We start from the raw sequence: 20,175 nt of genomic DNA, 5'->3' as shown, positions 1-20,175 counted from the left end.
CCATACTTCTGAATATGTCTGTCTACCTACCCCAGAAGATGATTGTCTAATTACCCCCTCATCTGAAGATGTCTGTCTACCTAGACCCCACTTGGAAAATGTATGTCTATGTACACCCCTCGGAAAATGTCTGTCTCCCTACACCCCCTCAGAAGATGTGTGTCTACCTACATGAACTTTTGTATGATATCTATCTATGACGCCCGCACTTGGAAGATGTTTGTCTACCTACCGCACCCATTGGAATATGTCTGTCTATGTACCCACCAACCATCGGAAGATGTATGTCCATCTACACATCCCCCTCAGAAGATGTCTGTCTACCTACACTCATCAGAAGATGTTGTCTACTTTCCACCATTTGAAAATGTCTCTCTACCTACCGCTCTTGGCAAATGTCATTCTACACCACCCCTCTGAAGAGGTCAGTTTACCTACAACCCCCCAGAAGAAGTCTGTCTAACTCCCCCACTCTCAAAAAATGTCTATAGTCACCCTGCCTCGGACAATGTCTCTCTGCCTACGCCCCATCATGGAAGATGTCAGTCTACCCACCCACCCATCAGAAGAAGGCTGTCTACAACCATCCCCTCACATGATATGTCTGCCTACCAACCTCCTATTGGAAGATGTCTGGCTACCTACCCCACCCCACATCTGAAGATGTCTGTCTACCAACCCTCCACTTGGAAGACGTCTGTCCTCCTACAACCCCTCAGAAGGTGTCAGTCTTCATAACCCCTCTCAGACGTTATCTGCCTAAATACCCCTCCTCGGATGGTTTCTGTCTACCTACACCCACAACCCGTCATAATATGAATGTTTACCTAAACCCCTCAGAATCTGTATATTTATCTACCACACCTTGAATGATTTGTCTCTATCTTATCCCTATCTCGGAAGATGTCTGTCTCCCAACCCACCCCCTCTGAGGATGTCTGTATACCTACCCCCCCTTTCTCAAAAGTTGTCTGTCTACATTCACCACACATTTAAACATGTCTATCTATGTACTCCTCTGGGAAGATATGTATCTATTGCCGCCATGGAAGAAAAGTATCTCCCCCCTCTCGGAATATGTCAATCTACCACTCCTCTCAGAAGATATACACTCCCCATCTGAGAATGTCTACATCCTCTCTCGTAGGATGTCTGTCTACCAAACTGCATCCTTTAGAAGGTGCTTCCCACCCCTTGGAAGATGTCTGTCTTCCAACACCCCCCCTTCCCCCCCTTGGAAGATGTCTTTCTACCGCACCCAGGCTCAGAAGATGTCTCCATACCTAACACTCCTCGGAAGATGTCTTTCTACCTACCCACCCCCATCAGAAGATGACTGTCGACGTTATCTCCCTCACAGAATGTCTAGGCCCCTCTCGGAGGATACTGTCTACCAAACTGCATCCTTTAGAAGATGTTTCCCACCCCTTGAAAGATATCTGTCTTCCAACACCCCCCCCTTGGAAGATGCCTGTCTACCGAATCCAGCCTCAGAAGATGCCTCCATACCTACCACCACTCGGAAGATGTCTGTCTACCCACCCACCCCGATCAGAAGATGACTGTCGACGTTATCCCCCTCAGAAGATGTCTGTCTACATACCCTCCCTCAGAAGATGTCTGCCTAGCTAAGACCAGTGGAAGATGTACAACTGCCTCCCAACTTGGAAGACATCTACTCCCCCTCTCGGAGGATGACTATCTCCCTCTCGGAGGATGACTACCTCCTCTCTGAAGATGTCCGTCTATGTACCCTCCCCTCAAAAGATGTCTCTCCCCCCTCAGATGATTTATGTCTACCAACCCCCACATGGAAAATGTCTGTCATTCTAACCCCCTTGGATGATGTCTGTGTACCTACCCAACTGGAAGATGGCTGTCTACCTACCACCACTCGGGACATGTCTGTCTACCTTCCCCCTAGGTATATGTCTGTAAACCTACACCCCTTCGGAAAATGTCTGTCTACCTACCCCATCACTTCAGAAGATGTAATTCTACTTACCACACATCGGAAAGTGTCAGTCTACCTATGCCCCACCCTCAGAAACTATCTGTCTACCTTGCCCCTTTGGAAGATGTCAGTTTACCAACCCCACTCAAAAGATGTCTGCTTACCTACTCTCCCATCCAAAGATGTCTTTCTACCTACCCCCTCTCGGAAGATTTTGTCTACCCCCTCTCTGAGATGTCATTCTACACCCACTTGGAAGATGCCTATCTAAACCCCTGGGATGAAATCCCTCCCTCTAAAAATGCCTACCTAAACCCTTCCACATCGGAAGATGCCAATCTAGCTCCCTTCAGCTGATGCCTACCAACACCCACCTCATAAGATTATCTATCCATACCTTCCTCGGAAGAGGTGTATCTACCCCCACCTCAGAAGATGTCTATCCCCCACGCGGATGTCTATAACTCACCTCATGAAAGATGCCTGTCTATCAACCCCCTCCTCTCAGAATATGTATGTCTACCTACCCCACCCCTGTTAAGATTTCCATCTAGCCCCTCCTCTCAGAGAACATTTATCCTAGACTCAGAAGAGTTCTACAGCCTTCCTTCATTTGGAATGTGTCTACTGCCCATTCTGTATATGTTTGTCTACCTCCAAATTCTAGGAAGATGTCTGTATGTCTGTCTACCTCACAAACTCCGGACAAGTCTCTCTATCCCCACTATGGAAGAAATATATCTAAACCTCTCTCTGATTATGTCTATCTACCCTCCTTGCCAAAGATATCTACACCCCATCTTCGAGGAGCTCTATCCCCCCTTCATGAAAGATGCCTGTTTATCTACCCGAACCCATCAGAAGACGTAAGTGTACATACCATCACTCCCCACAGAAGATGTCTGTCTACTTACCGACATTTCTTGGAAGATGTCTGTCTACTGACCCCCCCCCCCCCCCAACCTTTGAAGATGTCTGACTACTCACCTTCCCCCATGGAAGAATACTATCTCCCCCCTCCCAGAAGATGTCAATCTACTCTCCCCCTCGAAAATATCTCCCCCCCCCCGGAAAATGTCTACCTCCCCTATCTGGCCCCAATCGAAAAATGTCTCCCCCCTTGGAAAATGTCGGTCTACCAAGCCTCCCCCTTGAAGACGTATGACTAAGAAACAACCCCTCAGAAGATGTCTGTCTTACTACCCCTCCTTGGAATTGTTTGTCTACCATTATCACCACAGAAGCTGTCTCTCCCCCCTCTTGGAAGATGTCTGTCTACCTACCACCATTCAGAAGATGTCTGACCATGTACCCTGCTTTGGAATATGTCTGTCTACCTACCCCTCGTGGAAGATGTGTGTCTTCCTACCTCCCCACAGAAGATGTAGGTAAACAGATATCTTTCAAGAGGGAGTAGGTAGACAGATATCTTGCAAGTGAGTGGTATGTAGACAGAAATTACCAAGGGGTGGGGAATAATTAGACAGACTTCTTCCGAGGGGGGGGGGGGGTAGGTATACATACATTTTCTGAGTGTTCGTAGGTAGACAATCTTCTGAGGGGGTAGGCAGAAAGGCACCTTTCGAGGGGGTTTGTTGACAGACATCTCCCATTGGTGGGTTGGTAGACAGCCATCTTCTGATGGGTGTACTTAGACAGACATCATCTAGAGGGGTAAGTAGACCAACATCTTCCAAGGGGGGTAGGTAGACAGAAATCTTCGGAGGGTGTAGGTAGACAGACATCCTCGGAGGATGGGGGCAGGGGGTAGGTAGATAGACATCATCTGTGGAGGTGTGGATAAACAGACATCTTCTGAGAGGTAGGTAGACAGACATTTACCGAGTTGTGTTGTAGGTAGACAGATATCTCCCAAAGGGGGGGGGGGGATAGGTAGACAGAGACTTTCCTGGTGGGTGGTTTGAGAATCTCCTGATGGGGGGTTGGTAAACAGACTTCTTCTTAAGGGGGTAGGTACACAGACGTCTACTGTTGGTGCGGGACAAATAGACATAATTCTTCTGAGGCTGGGGATGATAGACATCTTCCGAAGGAGGGCACGTAGACAGACATGTTCCAAGTTGGGCAGACTGACAGACATCTTCCGGGGAGTAGAAAGACATAGATGTTCCAAGGGTGGTAGGTAGACAGACATCTTCTGTGGGGGAGTAGGTTGGCAGACGTCATCTTAGTTTGGGTATGTAGACAGACATCTTCCAAGGGGAGGGAGTATATAGGAAGATACCTTCTGAGGGGGATGATAGACATCTTATGGGAGTAGGTAAACAGACATAGTTGACAGACATATACATTCAGAGGGGGTAGTTAGACAGACATCTTCTGAGTGGTGGAAAATAGACCACTTCCAAGGGGGAGGTAGGCATCTTCCTAAGTGAGCGGGCAGGTTGCCTGACATCTTCCATGGGGTAGGTAGCCAATCATCTTCCAAAGATGGGTTGGGTAGGCAGATATATTCAATGGGGGGTAGGTAGACAGACATCTTCTGAGATGGTGGTAGATAGACATTTCTGAGTTGGGGTAGAAAGACATCGTCCAAGATGGGTAGATAGGAATCTTCTGTGCGTGGATGGGGTAGGTAGACAGACATTTTCGGAAAGGGGTGTAAGTAGACTGGCATCTTCTGTACGGGGGTAGGTAGACAATCATCTTCTGAGGGGGATGGGTACACAGACCTCTTCCGGGGGTGGGTAGACAGACATCATCTGAGGGGGGGTTGATAGACATGTTCTGCCAGTATTAGAAAGGCATCTTTGTGGGTGGAGCGTGCAGTTAGACAGACATCTTCCAAAGGGAGGCAGGTAGAGGGACATCTAGCACATGGGAGTAGGTAGACAATCATCTTCTGAGGGGGAAGATGGGTACACCAACGTTTTTGAGGGCGGGAGGTAGACAGTCATCTTTGGAGGTTGGGTATGTAGACAGACACCTTAGATAGGGGGTATAGGTAGACAGACTTCTAGTTAGGGGTTAGATAGAAATTCCTCCGAGGGGGGGGGGGGTAGATAGACAGACTTTTCCTTAGGGGGGATGGTTGGTAGTAAGACATCTTCTGAGGGAATTTAGGTAGACAGACATATTCTGAGGGCTGATAGGTAATCTTCCTATAGCAGAAGGGCAGGTAGACAAACATCTTCTGATTGTGGTTGGGAAAAGTGCCATCTTCTGGGGGTATGTTGACAGACATCTTCTGATGGGGGTGGTAGATGGACATCTGATGAGGGAGGTTGATAGACTTTTTCCAAGGGGGGGGGGGGGGGTAAGACTGACATCTTCTGAGGTGGGGATTGGTAGACTGACATCTTCTGATGGGTGTGTTGGTAACAGACTTCTTCTAAGGGAGGCAGTAGATAGACAGAAATCTTCTGGGGGGGGTGGTTAGGTAGACAGACATCTTCTGAGGATGGTAGGTAGACATACGTCTTCTGAGGATGAGGGGGGGGGGGGTAGGTAGATAGACATCATCTGAGGAGGTGTAGGTAGACAGAAACCTTCTGAGGGGGTAGGTAGACAGACATTTTCTGAGGGGTTTTGTAGGTAGAGAGGTATCTTCCAAGAGGGGGTAGGGAGACAGAGACCTTCCTAGGGGGTAGTTGGACAGACTTCTCCTGATGTAAAGTTGGTAAACATACTTCTTCTGAGATGGGCTGGAAATACAGACATCTTCCGAGGGTGTGGGACAGATAGACACACATCTACTGAGTTTGGTGATGTTAGACATTTTCCAAAGGGGGGCACATTGACGGACATTTTCCGAGTTGGGCAGGTAGACATATATCTTTGAAGGGGTAGACAGACATACATCTTCCAAGGGTGGTAGATAGACATTTTCTGAAGGGGTGGTACACTGGCCGACATCTTCTGAGGAGGGGGTAGATAAACAATTTCTGAGCTGGGGTAGAAAGGCATCTTCCAAGGTGATTAGATAAGCATCTTCCATGAGTGGATGGGGTAGATAGACAGACATTTCCCGAAGGGGTGGGGTAGGTAGTGAGACATCTTACATACAGGGGTAGGTAGACAATCATTTTCTGAGGGGAAGATGGGTACAGAGATGTTTTACTGGGGGTAGGTAGACAGACATCTTCAAGGGGGTAGGTAGACAGACAACTGAGGGGGGGGGGGGGGGGGTTGTTAGACAGACATGTTCTGAGGGTTTTTTTAAGTAGACAGATATCTTCTGAGCAGGGGTAGTAGACATACAGCTTCAGAGGATGAGGGATATGTAGACAGACATCTTCTAAGGTAGCGTAGGTAGAGAGACAATTAGTGAGGGGGTAGGTAGACAGACATTATCCGAGGCTGGGTTGTAGGTAGACAGAAATAATCTGAGGGGGTGTAGTTAGACAAGTATTTTCTGAGGCTAGGGGTATGTAGACAGACATTGTCCATGGGGATAGTTAGACACACCTTCTGAGGTATGGGGAGTAGGAAGACTGACATTTCCTGAGGATGGTAGGTAGGGTGTCACTTTCGAAGGGGGGAGGGGGTGGGGGTAGTGAGAGAGACTTCATAGGAGGTGGGGGATGTTGGTAGATAGACATGTTCTGAGGGAGGGAGGGAGATAGACATGTTCAGAGGGAGGGGTGGTAGAAAGCAATATTCCGAATGAGTGTAGGTAGACATACATATTCCGAGGGGTGGTTGGTAGGCAGACATCTTCTGAGGTGGGGTAGGTAGGCAGTCGTTTTCTGAATTTGGGTATGTTGACAGACATCTTCCAATAGAAGTGGGTATGAAGGCAGATATCTTCGTAGGGGGAGCTAGGTAGCCAGACGTCTTCCGAGGGTGTTGGGTATGTAGGCATACATCTTCAAGGGCGGTTGGTAGACCGATATTTTCCAATGGGGGTAGGTAAACACACATACTACGAGTGGTGGTAGGTAAACACATCTTCTATGGGGTAGGTAGACAATCATCTTCCGAGGTGGGGTTGGTAGACATTCATTATCTGGGGTGTAGGTAGACTAACATTTTCGAGAGGGGTAGGACAGATATCTTCTGAGGGTGGTGTATTGGACAGACATCTTCCGAGCGGGTGTAGATAGACAACTTATGTAGGTGGTAGACAGACATCTGCTGACTGGGGGGGGGGGGGGGGTAGGTAGACAGACATGTTTCAAGGGTAGGGTAGATAGATATACTACTTCTGAGGGGGGTGGTAGGTAGAGAGACATCTTCTGAGAGGGGGCTGGTAGACAGATATTTTCCGTGAGGTGTTATAGGTAGACAGAAATCTTCCAAGGGGGGGTAGGTCGACTGACATTTTCTGAGGGGGCAGGTAGACAGACAACTTCTGGGGGGTAGATAGACATACATGTTCAGTTTGGGTGCATAAACAGAGACCTTCTGAGGTGGGTTAGGTTGGCAGCTATCTTATTATTAGTTTTGGCATGTAGAGGAGTATTGGTAGACAGGTATCTTCCGAGGGGGGTATGTAGACTGACATTGTCTAAGGTAGTTAGGTAGACATACACATCCCACAGGCAGATAGATGGACAGACATCTTCTGAGGGGGGTTAGGTAGCCATACATCTTCCGACAGGAGAGTTGGTGGACAGACACCTTCCAAGGATGGGGGGTAGGCAGACAGATATTTTCCAAGCGAGATTTAGGTAGACAGGCATTTTCCAAGGAGGGGTAGGTAGACATACATCTTCCGAGGATGGTTGGGGTAGGAAGACAGACAGTGTGGGGGTAGGTAGACAGACATCTTATTAGAGGGTGTATGTAGACAGACAGTTTCCGAGGGCAGGTTGTAGGTAGACAGATATCTTACAGGGGGTGGAGTAAGTAGGCACGTATTTTCCAAGGCTGAGAGTATATAGATAGACATAGTCCCGGTGGGCAATTAGACCGATATCTCCTGAGGGAGGGTAGGTACACAGACATCTTCAGAGTGGGAGGATAGGTAGACAGACACCTTCTAAGAGTGGGATGATAGACATCTTTCCAACTGGGAAAGATAGACATTTTACGAGGGGTAGACACAGATATTACGAGGGGGGGGGGTAGGTAGAAAGATTTCTTATAAGGTGGGGTAGGTTGGTAGACATCTTCTGAGGTTGAGTATGTAGGCACCAAGGGTAGAGGATATGAAGACATATATCTTCCGAGGGGGGGGGGGGCAAGGTAGACAGAAAATCTCCAACAGAGGGATGATAAACTTCTTCCGAGGGGGGTAGGTATGCAGACATCGTATGAGGGGGTGTAGGAAGACATACATATACCAAGGCAGGGTAGGTAGACAAAAATCGTCTGAGGGGGGTTGGAAGATAGACATCTTCTGAGGGGCGAATGGAATACATACATCTTCCGAGGGGGTAGGAAGACAAAGTCCTCCAAGGGGGGGGGGGGGGGAGATTAACAGACATCCACCAAGGGGGTTAGATGTATGGTCATCTTCTGTTGTAGTGGGAGGGGGCAGGTAGGCTTCCATCTTCTGGGTGGTCAGTAGACAATCATCTTCTGAGTTGTGGTTCAGTAGGCAATCATGTTCAGAGGGGGGTAGGTAGACAGACATCTTCTGAGGTGGGATGATAGACATCTTCCAAAGGGGTGGAAAGTAGACAGGCATTTTACAAAGTGGGGTGCAGGTGGACTGACATCTCCCATGCAGTAGGTGGAAAATCATATTCCGAGGTCGGGTTAGATATACAGACATATTCCGAGGGAGGTGGTAGGTAGACAGCCATCTTCCGAGTGGGGATAGATAGACATACTTTTCCCGAGAGGGGGTTGGGTAGACAGGCATTTACCGAGGGGGTGGAGGGTAGGTAGATAGACATCTTCTGAAGGGGGGTAGGTAGACAGACATCTCCCGAGGAGGGGTGATAGACATACAACTTTCGAGGGGCAGTAGGTAGACAGACATTTTCTGTTGGAGGGGTTGATTGACAGGCATCTTTCAGAAGTGAGGGGGTGCAGGTAGACTGAAATCTTCCGGGGGTAGGTAGACAATCATCTTCTGAGGGGAGTGTTGGGTAGACAGACATCCTCCGGGTTTTGGTAGACAGAAATATTCCAAGGTGGGCAGGTAGACAGACATTTTCTGAGGGAGGGCCAGGTTGACAGACATCTTCAAATGGCGGGTTGGTAGACACACAACTTATGAGTGGGGGCGTAGGTAGAGAGACATGTCCGGAAGTGGGGTAGGTAGACACACATGTTCCGAGGGGAGTGGTGGCTAGTCATACATATTCCGAGTGTGTGTTTATGTGGGCAGACATCTTCCAAGAGGGGCTAGGTAGACAAACATCTTCCAAGGGGGGGGGGGGGGGTAAGTAGACAGACATCTTCCATGTGGGGTATGTAGACAGACATATTCTGACAGGGTGAGGCAGGCATATACCGCGGTTCGGTAGATAGACAGGCATCTTCGAGGGTGTGCTAGCTAGACATACACCTTCCGAGGGTAGTGGTAGGAAGTCATACATCTTCCAAAGCGGTTTTTTCGGTTGTCAAATGTCTTCCAAGAGGGGGGTCTGCACACATACATCCTCCAGGGATGGGAGGAGGGTTTGACAGAGATCTTCGGAGGTGGGGTAGTCAGTTACACATCTTTTGAAGTGGGTGTAGGTAGGCAGACACCATCTAAATGGCGGTACCTAGGCAGATAGGCAAACATCTTCGGGGGGGGGGGGGGGGAGGTAGGTAGACAGACAGTTTCTGATTGTGAGAATGGTGGTGGTGGTGGTTAGTGTTTAACGTCCCGTCGACAACGAGGTCATTAGAGACGGAGCGCAAGCTCGGGTTAGGGAAGGATTGGGAAAGAAATTGGCCGTGCCCTTTCAAAGGAACCATCCCGGCATTTGCCTGAAACGATTTAGGGTAATCACGGAAAACCTAAATCAGTATGGCCGGAGACGGGATTGAACCGTCGTCCTCCCGAATGCGAGTCCAGTGTGCTAACCACTGTACCACCTCTCTCGATGTGTGAGAATGGTAGACAGACAGATAGGGTGGGAGATCAGAGAGAGTCATATTCTGAGGGTGGGGTATGTAGACAGCCATCTTCTGAGGGGGTAGATAAGAGTCTTCTGAAGGTGATGGAGAGATAGTCATCTTCCAAGTGCAGGTAGATAGGAATCTTCTGAGTTGGGGTAGCTTCCGAGCTAGGCGATAGATAGGCATCTTCACAGGGGGGGATGTTAGATTGGCATCTTATGGGGTGGGGGGGGGGGGGGGGCGAGTAGACAAACATCACCCGATAGGTGGTATGTATAGAGACATCTTCCATGGAGTAGTAGGTAGGCAAACATCTTCTGAAGGGTGGGTTAGGGAGACAGACATCATCCACGTGCGGAGTAGGTAGTGAGTGATCTTCTGAGGGGGGTGGGGGATGTAGATAGAAAGACATATTTTGAGAGGCTGGTAGGTAGGCAGACATGTTCCAAACGAGGGGGGGGGGGGGGGGGTTAGGTAGACAGGTATCTTCCGAGGGTGTGTAGGTAGACAGTCATCTTCTGAGGGGGGGGGAGGGGGTGCGAAAACTGACGTTTTCCGGTTGGGGGGATAAGTAGAGAGTCATCTTCTGAGGGGGAAGTGGGTAGACACACATTTTCAGAAGGCGTGAGTAGGTAGACAGACATATTACGAGGGGGGGGGGGGGGGTGGCGGGTGTACGTAGACAGTCATCTTACGAGGGCGGAGGGGGGTAAAAAGACAGACATGTTCCAAGGTCCTCTATCAACTGCAAGACACCAGAACCGGCCTACAGTTGAATTTTCGATACCTAAAACTTGAGTAGTACTACTTCTTACCTGCCGATTGCATCAAATGAGAAGCTCCTATTTTGTTGTTTGTGGTGCGACCGCATACCACAGCACATGACGTAAGTTTCCAGATGTATATGTAAACAGTTCCGTGAGCAAAGCTGCCACTGCGACGATCTGGCATTACGATTAGGCGCGTGAGTGCGTGTGAAATCGCTCTCTAAGTTTTCATACATTTATAGGTTTCAGATACATATTTTAACGGTTTTTGTGATAATATTTACTATATAAGATACTTATTAGTGGTTTCTTCATTCACCTCCGCCTTTCTTGGGTTGTGACCTGATATTTGCGAGTGTTTCGTATCGAGCAACTTAACTTCTTACCTGTGTTTACATTCCGCGCTGACCAGTTGCAGCTGTAGCGGGACATCCAAAGCTAAGTACTAATTAGTTGTTTGTGTATAGTGGTTTATTTTGGAACTTTAGTAGTCTTCAATCGCTGTTCTTGTTGTTTCCTGGTGAAATAATTTCAGAAGAAATTGTCGCGAACTGTTTTCAGTTTCGTTACTGTGCCATTAGACGTTTGATAATCTTTCTGTTTTACCTTTTGTTTTATTTGCTGTTAATAAATACTGTTAATAATAGTAGCTACTTCCCTTGTACAGCAAGATTATGATTATTGTAGTCAGTTTTTTAACAGATTCTTATTGTACTAATGGAACTTAAATAAATGCGAAAGGTTTTCTTAGGTTTTTACTACATATTAACACGTTTCACATTTCCCCGTGCAACGTGGCGTTCAGACCTCGTTTGATGCAAAAGCTTGAGGTCCTCGATCATGTCCAAGGCACCAAAGCCGGCTAATAAGTCAGTAATCGATAACTAAAACTTGAATTGTACTGCTTCTTACTGGCCAAATACATCTTCTTAACACCTTCTTCTGTCTTCTACTGTGGTGCTTTTAGTGTCTCCGCAAACCGCAGCAGGCGACATAAGTTTGCAGACTATAAATTTAACCGTCTCAGAGCGTAAAGCGGCCGATGTGACGATCTGCCAATAAGTCGATTCGACAGCAAATGAAGAAAACGGTCGGATTTCTTAGGTTTTTACTACAAATGGACACTTTTCCCATCATCCCGTGCAACGTGGCGTCCAGACCGCGTTTCATGCAAAATCTTAAGGCCCTAGCTCATGTCCAAGGTACCAAAGCAGGCTAATAAGTCAATAAATGATAACTAAAATTTTAATTGTACTGCTTATTACTTGTTCTTTCTCGCTGATTACACCAACAGAGAAGCTTCATCTGTGTTCTACTGTGATGCTTTGACTGTCTCCGCATAACGCAGCACGCGACATAAGCTTGCAGACGATATATGTAACAGTTTCAGAGAGAAAAGCGGCCAATATGACGATCTGGCAGTAAATCGATTAAATAGAAAATGACGAAAACGGGAGGATTTCTCAGGTTTTTACTACATATGAACACTTTTCACATTCTCAGGCGCAACGTGGCAGACAGACCTCGTTTCATGAACAATCTCAAGGTCATAGCTCATCTCCAAATAACCAAAGCCGGTTAATAAGTCAATAATAGATAAGTAAAATGTGAATTGTAATGCTTCCTACTAGAAGATTGCATCTTCTGAGAGTCTTCTTCTGTGTTCTACTATGGTGCTTTTATTGTCTCCGTATACCGCAGCACGCGACTTAGCTTTGCAGACGATAAATGTAACCGTTTCAGAGTGAAGAGTGGCCAATGTGACGATCTCACTTTAAGACGATTTAATAACAAATGACGAAAACGGACGGATTTCACAGGTTTTTACTACTTTTGAACACTTTTCACATTCTCCCTTGTGCTAGTTCTTCTTTCATGGAAAATTGTAAGGTCCTAGCTCAAGTCCTAGGCACCAAAGAAGGCTAAAAAGTCAATAATCGATAACTAAAACTTGAATTGTACTGCTTCTTACTGCCTATTACATCAACTTAGAAGCCTCTTATGTGTTCTGCTATGCTGCTTTTAGTGTCTACGCATACCGCAGCACGCGACATAGATTTGCAGTCGATAAATGTAACCGTTTCAGAGAGAAGACCGGCCAATGTGACGATCTAGCTAAAAGCCGATTCGATAACAAATGACGAAAACGGACTGATTTCTCTGGTTTTTACTACGAATGAACACTTTTCACACTCTCTCGTGCAACGCGGCTGCTAGACCTCCCATCATGCAAAATCGTAAGGTCCTAGCTCATGTCAAAGGCACCAAAGTCTAAAAAGACAATAATCGATATCTAAAACTTGTGTTGTATTACTTCTTACTAGCTATTACATCAACTTAGAAGCTTCATCTGAGTTCTACTATGGTGCTTTTAGTATCTCCGCATACGCAGCACGCGCCATAGCTTTGCAGACGATAAATTTAACCGTATCAGAGAGAAGAGCGTCTAATCTGACGATCTGGCATTAAGTCGATTCGATAGCAAATGACAAAAACTGGCGGGTTTCTCAGGTTATCACTACATATGAACACTTTTGCACATTCCCCCGAGCAATGCGGCTACTAGAGCTCCCTTCATGCAAAATCTGAAGGTCCTAGCTCATGCCCAACGCAACAAAGCCGTCTACAAAATCAATAATCGATAGCTAAACTTAAATTGTACTGCTTCGTACTGGCTATCACATCAACTTAGAAGCTTCTTCTGTGTTCTACTATGGTGATTTTAGTGTCTCCGCATACCGAAGCACGCGACATAGCTTTGAACACGATAAATCTAACGGTTTCAGAGAGAAAAGCGGCCAATTTGACGATCTGGCATTAAGCTGATACGATAGCAAATGACGAAAACGGGCGGATTTCTCAGGTTTTCACTACATATGAACACTTTTCACATTCCCCAGTGCAACACAGCTCCTAGACCTCCCTTCATGCAAAATCGTAATGTCCTAGCTCATGTCGAAGGCACCAAAACCGTCTAAAAATTCAATAATCGATATCTAAAACTTGAATTGTATTGCTACGTACTAGCTATCACATCAACTTAGATGCTTCTTCTGTGATCCATTATGGTGCTTTTAGTGTCTCCGCATACCGCAGCACGCGACATAGCTTTGCACATGATAAATGTAACCGTTTCAGAGAGAAGTACGGCCAATATGACGATCTGGCATTAAGTCGATTCGATAGCAAATGAAGAAAACGGGCGGGTTTATCAGGTTTTCACTACAGATGAACACTTTTCACATTCCCCCGTGCAACGCGGCTGCTAGATCTCCCTTCATGCAAAATTTTAATGTCCTAGCTCATGTCCAAGACACCAAAGCCGTCTAAAAAGTCAATAATCGATAGCTAAAACTTGAATTGTACTGCTTCGTTTTGGCTATCACGTCAACTTAGAAGCTTCTTCTGTGTTCTATTGTGGTGCTTTTAGTGTCTCCGCATACCGCAGCACGTGACATAGCTTTGCACACGATAAATGTAACCGTTTCAGAGAGAAGAGCCGCCAATATGACGATCTGGCAAATGTCGATTCGATAGCAAATGAGGAGAACGGGCGGATTTCCCAGGTTTTCACTATATATGAACACCTCTCACATTCCCCCGTCAAATGCGGCTGCTAGACCTCCCTCATGCAAAATCTTAAGGACCTACCTCATGTCCAAGCCACGAAAGCCGTCCAAAAAGTCAATAAGCGATAGTTAAAACTTGAATTGGACTGCTTCGAAACGGATATCACATCAACTTAGAAGCTTCTTCTTTGATCTATTATGGTGCTTTTAGTGACTCCGCATACTGCAGCACGTGACATAGCTTTCCTCACGATAAATGTAACCTTCTCAGGGAGAATACCGGCCAATATGACGATCTGGCATTAAGTCGATTCGATAGCAAATGACGAAAACGGGCGGATTTCTCAGGTTTTCACTACATAAGAACACTTTTCACATTCCCCCGTGCAACGCGGTCGCTAGACCTCCCTTCATGCAAAATCGTAATGTCCTAGCTCATGTCCAAGACACCGAATCCGTCTAAAAATTCAATAATCGATAACTAAGACTTGAATTGTACTGTTTCGTACTAACTATCACATCAACTTAGAAGCTTCTTCTGTGTTCTATAATGGAGCTTTTAACGTCTAGGCATTCCGCAGCACGCGACATAGCTTTGCACACGAAAAATGTAACCGTTTCTGAGATAAGAGCGGCCATTATAACGATCTGGCATTAATTCGACTTGATAGAAAATGACGAAAACGAGCGGATTTCTCAGTATTTCACTACATATGAACACTTCTCACAATCTCGAGTGCAACGTGGCTGCTAGACCTCGGTTCATGCAAAATCTTAAGTGCCTGGATCAGGTCCAAGACACCGAAGCCGTCTAAAAAGTTAATAATCGATAACTAAAACTTGAATTGTACTGCATCGTACTGACTATCACATTAACTTAGAAGCTTCATCTGTGTTCTATTATGGTGCTTTTAGTGTCTCCACATACCGCAGCACGCCATATGGCTTTGCAAACGATAAATGTAACAGTTTCAGATTGATGAGCGGCCAATATGAAGATCTGGCATTAATTCGATTCTATAGCAAATGACGAAAACGGGCGGATTTCTCCGGTTTCCACTACATATGAACACTTTTCACATTCCTCCGTGCAACGCGGCTGCTAGACCTCCCTTCATGGAAAATCTTAAGGTCCTAGCTCATGTCCAATGCACCAAAGCCGTCAAAAAGGTCAGCAATCGATAACTAAAACTTGAATTGTACTGCTTCGTTTTGGCTATCACACCAACTTAGAAGCTTCTTCTGCTTTCTATTATCGTGCTTTTAGTGTCTCCGCATACCGCAGCACTCGACGAAGCTTTGCACACGATAAATGTAACCGTTTCAGAGAAAAGAGTGGCCAATATGACGATCTGGCAAAAGTCGATTCGATAGCAAATGACGAAAACGGACGGATTTCTCAGGTTTTCACAACATATGAACACTTTTCACATTCCCCCGTGCAACGCGGCTGCTAGACCTCCCTTCATGCAAAATCTTAAGGTCCTAGGTCATGTCCAAGGCAACAAAGGAGTCTAAGAAGTCAATAATCGATAACTAAAACCTGAATTGCACTGTTTCTTACTGGCTATCACATCAACTACGAAGCATCTTCTGTGATCTATTATGGTGCTTTTAGTGTCTCTTCATACCGCAGCACGCGACATAGCTTGGCACACGCTAAATGTAATGGTTTCAGAGAGAATTGCGGGCAATATGACAATCTGTAATTAAGGCGATTCGATAGCAAATGACGAAAACGCTCGGTTATCTCAGGTTTTCTCTACATATGAACAATTTTCACATTCGCCCGTGAATCGCTTCTCTTAGACATCCCTTTATGCAATATCTTAAGGTCCTAGCTCATGTCAAAGGAACCAAAGCCGTCTAAAAAGTCAATAATCGACAACTGAAACCTGAATTGTACTGCTGCGTATTGGCTATCACATCAACTTAGAAGCTTCTTCTGTGTTCTACTATGGTGCTTTTAGTATTTCGGCATACCGCAGCACGCGACATAGCTTTGCAGACGATAAGTGTAACCGTTTCAGAGAGAAGTACGGCCAATATGACGATCTGGCATTAAGTCGATTCAATAGCAAATGACCATAACGGGCGGGTTTATCAGGTTTTCACAACATATGAACACTTTTCACATTCACCTGTGCAACGCGGTTGTTAGACCTCTCTTCATGCAAAATCGTAATGTCCTAGCTCATGTCCAAGGGAATAAAACCGTCTAAAAATTCAATAATCGATATCTAAAATTTGAATTGTACTGCTTCGTACTAGCTATCACATCAACTTAGAAGATTCTTCTGTGTTCTATTATGGTGCTTTTAGTATCTCCGCATACCGCAGCACGCGACATCCCTTTCCTCACGATAAATATAACCTTTTCAGGGAGAATACCGGCCAATATGACGATCTGGCAAAAGTCGATTCGATAGCAAATGAAGAAAACGGGCGGATTTCTCAGGTTTTCACTACATAAGAACACTTTTGACATTCCCCCGTGCAACGCTGCTGCCAGATCTCCCTTCATGCAAAACTTTCAGTTCTTAGCTCATGTCCAAGGCACCAAAGCCGGCTAAAAAGTCAATAACAGATAACTGAAACTTGAATTGTACTGCTTCGTACTGGCTATCACATCAACTTAGAAGTTTCTTCTGTGTTCTATTATGGAGCTTTTAGTGTCTCCGCGTACCGCAGCACGCGACATAGCTTTGCACACGATAAATGTAACCATTTCAGAGACAAGAGTGGCCAATATGACGATCTGGCATTAAGTCGATTCGATAGCAAATGACGAAAACGAGCGGATTTCTTAGGTATTCACTACATACGATCACTTTTCACACTCCCCCGTGCAACGCGGCTGCTATTCTCCTTTCATGCAAGGTCGTAAGTCCTAGCGCATTTCCATGGCACCAAAATCGTCTAAAAAGTCAGTAATCGATAACTAAATCTTGAATTGTACTGCTTCGTACTGGCTATAACATCGACCTAGAAGCTTCTTCTGTGTTCTATTATGGTGCTTCTAGTGTCTCCGCATACCACAGCACACGACATAGCTTTGCACACGATAAATGTATCCTTTTCAGAGAGAAGAGCGGCCAATATGACGATCTCGCATTAAGTCGAATCGATAGCAAATGACGAAAACGGGAGGGTTTCTCAGGTTTTCACTACATATGAACACTTTTCACATTCCCCCGTAAAACACGGCTGCTAGAACTCCCTCATGCAAAATCTTAAGGTCCTAGCTCATGTCCAAGGCACCAAAGCCGTCTAAAAAGTCAATAATCGATAACTAAAACTTGAATTGTACTGCTTCTTACTGGTTATCACAACAGCTTAGAAACTTCATCAGTGTTGTATTATGGTGCTTTTAGTGTCTCCGCATACTGCAGCACGAGACCTAGCTTTGCACACGATAAATGTAACCGTTTCAGTTAGAAGAGCGGCCAATATGACGATCTGGCATTAAGTCGATTCGATAGCAAATGACGAAAACGGGCGGATCTCTCAGGTTTTCACTACATATGAACATTTTTCACATTCCCCCGTGCAACGCGGCTGCTAGACCTCCCTTCATGCAAGGTCGTAAGGTCCTACCTCATTTCGAAGGCACCAAAATAGTCTAAAAATTCAATAATCGATAACTAAAACTTGAATTGTACTGCTTCGTACAGGCTATCACATCAACTTAGAAGCTTCATCTGTGTTCTGTTATGGTGCTTTTAGTGTCTCCGCATACCGCAGCACGCGACATAGCTTTGAACACGATAAATGTAACCGTTTCAGAGAGAAGAGCGTCCAATATGACCATCTGGCAAAAGTCGATTCGATAGCAAATGACGAAAACGGACGGATTTCTCAGGTTTTCACTACATATGAACACATTCCACATTCCCCCGTGCAACGCTGCTGCTAGATCTCCATTCATGGAAAACCTTAAGGTCCTAGCTCATGTACAAGCCACCAAAGCAGTCTAAAAAATCAATAATCGATAACTAAAACCTGAATTGTACTGCATCGTACTGGCTATCACATCAACTTAGAAGCTTCATCTGTGTTCTGTTATGGTGCTTTTAGTGTCTCCGCATACCGCAGCACGCGACATAGCTTTGCACACGATAAGTGTAACCGTTTCAGAGAGAAGAGCGGCCAATATGACGATCTGGCATTAAGTCGATTCGATAGCAAATGACGAAATCGGGCGGATTTCTCAGGTTTTCACCACACATGAACACTTTTCACATTCTCCCGTGCAACGCGGCTGCTACACCTCCCTTCATTTAAAATCGTAAGGTCCTAGCTCATGTTCAAGGCACGAAAACAGTCTAAAAAGTCAATAATCGATACCTAAAACTTTAACTGTACTGCTTCGTACTGTCTATCACATTAACTGAGATGCTTCTTCTGTGATCCATTATGGTGCGTTTAGTGTCTCCGCATACCGCAGCACGAGACCTTGCTTTGCACACGGTAAATGTAACCATTTCAGAGAGAAGGGCGGCCTATATGACCATCAGGCAAAAGTCGATTCGATAGCAAATGACGAAAACGGGCAGATCTCTCAGGTTTTCACTACATATGAACACTTTTCACATTCCCCCGTGCAACGCGGCTGCTAGACCTCCCTTCATGCGAGGTCGTAAGGTCCTACCTCATGTCCAAGGCACCAAAATAGTCTAAAAATTCAATAATCGATAACTAAAACTTGAATTGTACTGCTTCGTACAGGCTATCACATCAACTTAGAAGCTTCATCTGTGTTCTGTTAATGTGCTTTTAGTGTCTCCGCATACCGCAGCACGCGACATAACTTTGAAAACGATAAATGTAACCGTTTCAGAGAGAAGAGCGGCCAATATGACCATCTGGCAAAAGTCGATTCGATAGCAAATGACGAAAACGGACGGATTTCTCAGGTTTTCACTACATATGAACACTTTCCACATTCCCCCGTGCAACGCGGTTGCTAGATCTCCATTCATGGAAAATCTTAAGGTCCTAGCTCATGTCCAAGGAACCAAAGCCGTGTAAAAAGTCAGTAATCGATAACTGAAACTTGAATTGTACGGCTTCGCACTGGCTATCATGTCATCATAGAAGCTTCTTCTGTGTTCTGTTATGGTGCTTTTAGTGTCTCCGCATACCGCAGCACGCGACATAGCTTTGCACACGATAAGTTTAACCGTTTCAGAGAGAAGAGCGGCCAATATGACGATCTGGCATTAAGTCGATTCGATAGCAAATGACGAAAACGTGCGGATTTCTCAGGTTTTCACCACACATGAGCACTTTTCACATTCTCCCGTGCAACGCGGCTGCTACACCTCCCTTCATTCAAAATCGTGAGGTCCTAGCTCATGTCCAAGGCACCAAAACAGTCTAAAAAGTCAATAATCGATACCTAAAACTTTAACTGTACTGCTTCGTACTGTCTATCACATTAACTGAGAAGCTTCTTCTGTGATCCATTATGGTGCGTTTAGTGTCTCCGCATACCGCAGCACGAGACCTTGCTTTGCACACGGTAAATGTAAGCGTTTCAGAGAGAAGGGCGGCCTATATGACCATCAGGCAAAAGTCGATTCGATAGCAAATGACAAAACGGGCGGATCTCTCAGGTTTTCACTATATATGAACACTTTTCACATTCCCCCGTGCAACGCGGCTGCTAGACCTCCCTTCATGCAAGGTCGTAAGGTCCTACCTCATGTCCAAGGCATCAAAATAGTCTAAAAATTCAATAATCGATAACTAAAACTTGAATTGTACTGCTTCGTACAGGCTATCACATCAACTTAGAAGCTTCATCTGTGTTCTGTTATGGTGCTTTTAGTGTCTCCGCATTCCGCAGAACGCGACATAGCTTTGAACACGATAAATGTAACCGTTTCAGAGAGAAGAGCGGCCAATGTGACGATCT

The sequence above is a fragment of the Schistocerca gregaria genome, chromosome 11 (genome assembly GCF_023897955.1).
Source record: "Schistocerca gregaria isolate iqSchGreg1 chromosome 11, iqSchGreg1.2, whole genome shotgun sequence".
NCBI classification, from domain to species: Eukaryota; Metazoa; Arthropoda; class Insecta; order Orthoptera; family Acrididae; genus Schistocerca; species Schistocerca gregaria.
This window is presented reverse-complemented; position numbering follows the sequence as displayed.